The sequence below is a fragment of the Labeo rohita genome, unplaced genomic scaffold, assembly GCF_022985175.1.
Source record: "Labeo rohita strain BAU-BD-2019 unplaced genomic scaffold, IGBB_LRoh.1.0 scaffold_475, whole genome shotgun sequence".
Classification (NCBI taxonomy): domain Eukaryota; kingdom Metazoa; phylum Chordata; class Actinopteri; order Cypriniformes; family Cyprinidae; genus Labeo; species Labeo rohita.
Genome location: NW_026129395.1, coordinates 37,509 through 45,326, shown reverse-complemented (window position 1 = coordinate 45,326; position 7,818 = coordinate 37,509). Strand labels below are relative to the sequence as shown.

Here is a 7,818-nt window from a genome sequence, read left to right as displayed (position 1 = left end):
TTAGTCAAGGGTCTAGAGTCCAACTAAAGCAAACACTGATCTCCATGATGGTGGCATCATTTTAACCAATAAAACATCAACATCTGATCCTCTGTAGTTCTCAATAACAGCAGGTGTTTATCACTAATGCACAACCATCATTTAATTAGTCACTTAATTATCTTATTAACTTTAATTTTTTGAGGACTTGGGATCTGACTTTAGACTCCCTTGTGACTTGAAAGGAAGGACTTGGTTCCACCTCTGGTGAAATCAGCTGACTGAGTTCATGGGTGGAACAAACATATGGCAGGACTTTTACTTTCTGACACCTGGACTACCCACCTCTGCTTACCAACCCCTAATGGTACATTTTAGTACCTTAAAGGTCCATTTTAGTACTTTGAAAGTACATATTGGTACCTTTTCACTTTTGTACCTTAGGGTACTGCCCCAGTGACAGTGCTGTACCTTTTTTTCTGAGAGTGTGTATAGTCACATGGCCATATTTATGATGGCTGAATTAAAACAAGAGGTATGGAACAAGAAAAGTTCAAGTGGACGTGTGTAAAGCCACTGGGCTAGAACATGTGGAACGGTATTTATCATACAAAGAAACACAGGTTCTACAGGTTATTTTCTCTGCACCGCTCTGCAAAATAAGACTGTTTCTGTCCTCTTTGGAAGGTGCCACGCAAATTTTTGTAGGCCTCGATGTCACATGCTTCAAACTCTGCAATTGCAGCAGTCTCCATGATTGTCTTTCTATCCACGCCACATTTGAACTACGTCTGTGTTTTTGTTGTCCCAACTTTCAAGTAGCTTAAGACCTTCTTGAATTGTTTTAATGGCTTGCTCTGGAAAAAAGACTGACAAAGAACATAAAATAATCCATTAGTGTGTTAAGCTAATGGGATGTGTGTTTTATACAGGAATGGAAGTTGGAAATCGGCTACAGGGAAATACAGCCTAATGGTCTTTTGCCAGATTTGGTGGTTGCAGGTTTAAAGCTGTAGGATGAGTTTGTCTTGGGTCTAATAATAAATATAGCAAGCAGCAATGACGGGCCCTCACCATCATCACAATCGTCATCCCAGTAGCATCAGGAAAACCCAGTGGGCACATTCATTCACATGCATTCACAGTAACTCTGGCAGTCTGGATTTAAGGGTTACAGCAATGAAAGTGTTACATTATAACATCAACACACACACATTTATTAAAGTTATAAACTTATAAATCTTCGGCAACACTTTACCTTGCAGTTTTATTTGTTAACAATTACTATATTAGTTAACATGAACAATAATTATATAGCATTTATTCATGTTAATTAATATTAAGTTTAAAAAATATGAATAAAGTATGATCTTTTAACATCAGTTGATGTACTATGAATGTAACATGAACATTAATAATTGTATAAACTAAAATTTAAAAATATGAATAAATGCTGTAAAAATATATTCTTCATTGTCAGTTCATGTTAGTTAATGCATTAACTAATGTTAACAAAAGAGACCTTATTTTAAAGTTACCAACATGTTTTATGATCTACAACCATTTATAAATATTATTTTAATGATCTAAGCATTTGTGAAATAATTACAAACAAATGTATCACCAGTAAAATACAATAAATGAACTTATTTTATGTATTTGTATCTTATTCTAATTAAGTGAACTGAGCAGTAAACAGTCAGACTCAACAGATTTCTTATTCAATCAGTAAGTGTATATAAATCACATAAATTTTCCTTTAAAGATTCAATTTATTTATACAAGCATTCAGTGGCATTACAGTACTTTACAGACATTCAAGTTCCTGGGATGTTTCTTGGCAATAAAGCTCAATTGATTCTATGTATTATTTTCATTCTTACACACCGAGAATGAGCTGAATAGGATTAGAGGTAAAAAAAAAAAAAAAAAGATTCAAGTCAGCAAAGAAATATGAATCTGTGACTCTGTTATTAGTTTCATTAAAGTGGTTGCCAGTATGACTTAATAATAAATCATAATTGATAAGATCCTTCCACTTGTTTTTAAGCCCTTGCACAATCTAGCTCCTGTGTATTTGTCCAGTATGGTGGCAATCTCTACCCCCTCTAGATCTTTAAGATCAGAAAGTCAGCATCTACTTTGCTAGATAATCTAGGAAAAAATACAAACATAGAGGTGACAGAGCCTTTTCTTGAGCAGGACCTAAGCTGTGGAATGCCCTACCTCTATCTATTCGATTTGCTAAATCCTTATCCATGTTCAAATTTATGTTGAAACAACATCTTTTAACTACAAACGGGGGAACTTTTTAAAATGGATTAATGTTTATGTGCGTTTATGTGATGAGGGTGCTGGCTGTTTTTTTAGCTTGTGACTGTGAAGCACTTTGGGCAACTGAGTTGTATTAAATTGTGCTATATAAACAAACAAACAAACAAGATTCCTTAGCATATTACTCCCTCTGGTGTTCATCCCTGGTAGTACAGTCTTCATCTGACACTATAACATGTATGATACTTTTAATGTTTTGGGGGCCTCTGGGCATGAGAACATTTTGATACTAAGCGTACGCACTTTTGAAGATATATGAAAATTACTGTTACTTGAATAAGTCATCATGTCAACACTGTTCAAAATATCTCAGTATCTTCAGTATCTTGGCATCATGTTGACAAAGTTTAGTGTGAATTCCGTGATTTTTGTACAACTAGTATGCAATAATTCAGAGCTATATTTTTCAAAAATCCACATTCAAATATAAAAAGCCGACTTCCTGTCGGTCACAGCTAATAAGTGTAAATTAGAAAGTTGTCCGGCGAAAGGTGGCGCTATAGAGCCCATTAATGAGATTTTGCCTCTAACTGTCATTAATGCTGATGTGTGTGTTGAGTTTTTTTATGAAATTCTAATTATATTAAGTGCCCCAAAAACACAGAAAACAAATGTTAAAGTTTGAAATGTTGCCATGGCAACAGCATGTGATGTATCAAGGACCCCTTTACAGGTTCTCATCGGCTGTGATTTGGCATTATTCTGATGAAGTCTGAAGCAAATCGGGTAAAAATATCCATGTGATTTCAAGTCACACTTCCTGTTGCCAGTTGGTGGCACTATAACTTTGACTCCTAATAGTCACATCTATGTGATTGGACTTTCTGAATGATTAAATTGCACTTCCTGTTTCTCATTTCTCGCCATAATTTCAAAGCCTCGCAACGGCCAAGATATCAAAAATTCCCTCACAATTTTGCATCCCTAATGTCTCTAGATGAGTGGTTCCCAACCACGTTCCTGGAGGCCCCTCAACACTGCACATTTTGCATCTCTCCGTTGTCTGACACACCTATTTCAGGTCTTGGAGTACACTAATGAGCTGATTATCTGAATCAGGTGTTTGATCAAGGTGACATGGAAAACATGCAGTGTTGGGGGGCCTCCAGGAACATGGTTGGGAACCACTGCTCTAGATCATGTTGACCGAGTTTGAAGGCAATCGGGTAAAAAACCTAGGACTAGTATATCAAATTCCAGAGCATGCGTTTTACACAAAACTCTGAATAACCAACTTCCTGTTGCTCGAAGAGTTCTATATGTGTACTGGGTTTCATATGTGTAACATATGTGTAACATAGTTTTTGAGCATGTTAAGGGGCCCATCATAAGAGTTGATCTTAATGCAGAAACTGCAAAGACTGCAAAGAAACAACAGATTCCGCTATGAAATAAAATATTGAAATCATACCTGCTTCTATGATATCAGCCCTCTCAGTCCAGGTGGTCTTGAACTTTGGCAGAAGGATTGCTGCAGCACTTTTCAATACCATCCTGAACTACTCTGATGAACATCTTGGAAGTTGTCTCCAGTCTGCTTAGTTTGGCTTGAAACTGAAAGACCACTGGCGGGAGCCACCCCAAGTGCATGTTGGTCTCAGACTGAAGAATGTTCAAAGCCGTCACCAAAGGTTTGATCACAGGGCAATACTCAGTCAGGAAAACTATTTCAGCTGGAATAGGTGGGGAAAGTGTAGCCAAGTATGGAAATGTATTGACAATTTTACACAAGTATGAAAAAGAAATAAGCAGAACAAATTCAAGCACTGTTTATTATCAGTGTCATATATGCACATGGACATATACATATAAATAAAACAATACTCACATTTTTACTTTTAATTCTTCACAGACATTTCTGATAGCATCCTCTCCCTTCTCTTGTATGATCCAGATGATTCTGTCCACAGCCATGTATGTAGAGTTCTACCTAGTCTGATTTGAACAAATGAGCTGGAGCTTGCATTGATCTTTAACAATTTCCGCTGCCATGTATGACCGTCCGGATTTGTTTCACATTGCTTGACATTTCACAAAGGCTGCACGTGACAGCCGTTTGTATGTATCATTGTTCTTTTCTGCCATGGCTCAATTCAACTGGTGGCATGCACACCTTTGATGCCACGGAAGCTGGTACTCAAGACCGCTATCTTGTTCCAGGATGCTTAAAGTGTTCACGTAGACAGCTTTTGGGTCTTCAGAAGAGTCTTGATCTGATTCGGACTCTGTTTCCTCAGTCTGGCTGTTACGAGCCGGGTTTGACTCTCGTCATCTAGCCTCTTCTTTCTATGTCATCTCTCTCTCTCTCTCCTTCTCTCTCCCCCAGCTGTCTGCTATCACAATCTGGGTTCGCGCTGATTGCTACGGCACCTGATCCCCACTATGCCCTGATTACCCTCTCTATTTCTACCTGTTTGTTTCTGGGCTTTACTGCCAGATTACTACTCACTATGTCTGAACGCCGTCTCTCTGAGATCCTCTAACCTGTTGCAAGATAACTTTAGTCGTGTCAAGTCAAGTCTAGTCCTGTTGTGTTTATTGTCCGGTCCTGTTGAATTGCAAGTTACTGTCTAGAGTCTTCTTTGTCTGCCCAGTCATCCTGTTTTGCACCTTCGGCGACTCACCCTTCCCGGGACGCCCACCGCTGGCTCACTCGTACCTGCTGAGGAATCCCCCCTTGCTGCGCTGCCGGAGTCTGCGCGCTCCTGCTGATTCTGTGACTTTTCGTTCCTGTATTTTCCTGTTCTGCGCTACTGAAATGGAAGTAGAGGGCTGACAGCTTGTGTTAATATTATTACTGTCATTGCCAAGAACGAATAAAGACTTCTGTTTGCTTTTCCCGGCCTTCGCCTCTGGGTCCTTCACTCTTCACGTAACACTGGCTTTGCTCACCAAACACACTTAATGCTTTGATGAAGTTTGAGCCACTGTCAGTTGTGGTTCTTACCACTTTTCCTCTTATTCTATACTGATGATGATTTTTATCAAGAGCCCCTGCCAGGACATCAAAGGTGTGAGACCCTTTCAATCAAGGTTTCTTCATCTATCCAATGAGCTAATCTAAATTTAATCTAAATTAAGTTGGCTGTTGGGTTGTCAGTGTTCTCAAATTAATAACCAAAATCATTTTACATGTACAGATGTAATGTAAATAAAAAATTGACTAATTTACGTTGCAACAATTAAAAAAGATAATTAACTTGTACATTTTGATAGCAATTAACTTTTAGTTCAGTTACTCAGTATTTCAAGTTAAGAGTAAGTAACATGCAACTCAATAACTAACAGTTCTGTTTGCTTAAAATTTGAGACATCATAACTTCACTTAAAAACTGAGGGAACTGATTACCTCAAAAAAAATTAAGTTTTCTCAACCTTTTCACATTTACAGTGCTGTGAAAGTAGGTGGCAGGTACAACACCACCGTGGCCCACCGTCACCGGATCACATGATCATGCATTGTAGTTTTCAAATGCCTCCATAGTTTTTGAATACATTGGCTCTACAACACTTTTTTAAATCTTGGAGAGTGTTCTCAAAAAACTCATTTTCCACTAGAAAATATACACAGTCTCAGTGTGGCTGGAAGTTTAAACCATAGAGAAAATGTAGCATTGTCAAATGTACCAAATCAGAAGTGTGTTTGATGAGAAAGACATGAAAATATGTAGCGTTGAGAAGACTGGATGGCCAAGTAAGTGCACTTTCTCAGAAAAATATAAATACTATCTAAAATTGTAAAATGCTGCGAAATCATGTGTATCTTCTCCTTTTCCATCTAACCCAGAACAGATGCAGAAGTGAACCAGCACAGAAGTAGGTGTGCCTCACTACCATGGAAAATATTTCCTAACAGTTTCAGTTGCACAGAAACACTGTGGTCAGTTCCACTGAAAAGTTCACTGGGGTGGTGAACTGCATCTAAAGAAAGTCATTTGTACCATTACTGTGAGGACATTTCCTCACAGTACAAACTCTTCCTCATGAAAGGTATATACATGTACAATCAAACATGCTATAGGGCCATTATGCAAATTTGGATGCAATAAACCACAGATCATTCATTCCATACCATTCATTTTCACATGCACAGTATTCATGAAAATGGGAATCAAATGTGAACAACTGTGTTCCACACAATAGTTATAATGATTTGGCATTTATCAATATGAACGTGAGTGGTGGCTACAATCAAATCTCATGTTAGGCTCATGTAAGATTTTAAATCAGCAACATGGGCCAACTTTTTCTTTCTCTCTGGGGTAAGGTCAATGTACTCCATACCCAAAATTAATTATGTTATAAGTTCCCTACCTGTCTCTGTCCATTCAAAATATTTCAGAAAATTTGCCAGGATATGCAAACAGTTCCTATGTAATGGCAAGAAGCCTTGTATGCGGCTAGAAAATCTCCAGCTCCTGGTTGAGAGGGGATGACTAGGTTTCCCAAAGTTTTCTCTGTATCATTTTGCATTTGGTCTGAGGCACTTGGGACAATGGAAAAATCGCTTTGTCCAATAATTTCATTCAAATTCCTATTGTTAACAAATTATCATTACCAATATGTAATCATCCTATTATTTCCAAACAGTTAGGAAGAAAACTGTATTTACCTTGGCATAGTTGAATAATAACAGTTCAGTACATGGACATGGCATACCATGAGTCTCAAACACCATCGTTTCCTCCTTCTTATATAAATCTGGTGTTTGCAAAAGACCACTTGAAAAAAGGCCAATTCAAGCATAACAGACTATTACGCAATAGTCTTGATTTTATCGATTAACTCGAACGTGTAGTTTATTTCAATTTGTTTGAATGAAAATCGTTTTTCTCTTTACCAACGGTCGACGCTCCCCTCTGGGCTCCAGCAGTTCCCCCAGTGCATTTGCCATACTAGAAATACAGTAATATATATCTCTATTCAGAAAGGCACGGAAAACAAATAACACGTTGTGGTAAAATAACGCGAGCCACCAAAGGGACATGTTTAGCTGATTACAGTACATACAATTTCACTTACCACATAAACGGAGTAAGAGAGATGACTGAAGACAATGGCGAATGATTTGCAGATCCTGAACACCACTGGCAAGCATCTGACTCTGATCTTGTAAAATGTGTGGTAAGTACTGCCGCTGTAGTAAACACAGAGCGATCGTGCATTTCAAAAGTGAAATTAAAAAAGCGATTGTGCATTCAAAGCTCTTTTAATGCCCCGCATATTATTGCGTTTCCCTGATGTCAGCAATTTATATAAAGTAATTACCTAACAATATAACTGTAAGAGAAAAGCATGGAATTATGTATTTTCCTCCCATCTTACATTTACTTGGGGTGTTTTTCATGTGATTACGTCCTCTGCATGGCCGGGTCGTAAACTATTGGGGGCGAGATTGTTAGGAGACGCCACATTTATCAACACACAATTAGCTCTACGATGGGATTGGTAGCATACGAATGCTTGATGAATCACACACGAACAGGGTCATAAGACAATTTCTGC

At 38.0% G+C, this 7,818-nt stretch overlaps 1 long non-coding RNA gene across 2 annotated transcripts; it reads right to left on the bottom strand.

Moving 5' to 3' along the window:
- Positions 1–446: 446 nt before the first annotated feature.
- Positions 447–7,442, bottom strand: LOC127160856 (uncharacterized). 2 transcript variants are annotated; one of them, XR_007826867.1, is made up of 4 exons: positions 7,336–7,442; positions 4,142–7,208; positions 3,725–3,986; positions 447–848 (listed from the first exon to the last, which is right to left on the bottom strand). It is a non-coding gene; the product is annotated as an uncharacterized LOC127160856 (long non-coding RNA). The 2 variants fall into 2 exon arrangements; XR_007826866.1 differs by having other exon boundaries at positions 478–848; positions 4,142–7,442.
- Positions 7,443–7,818: the final 376 nt, after the last annotated feature.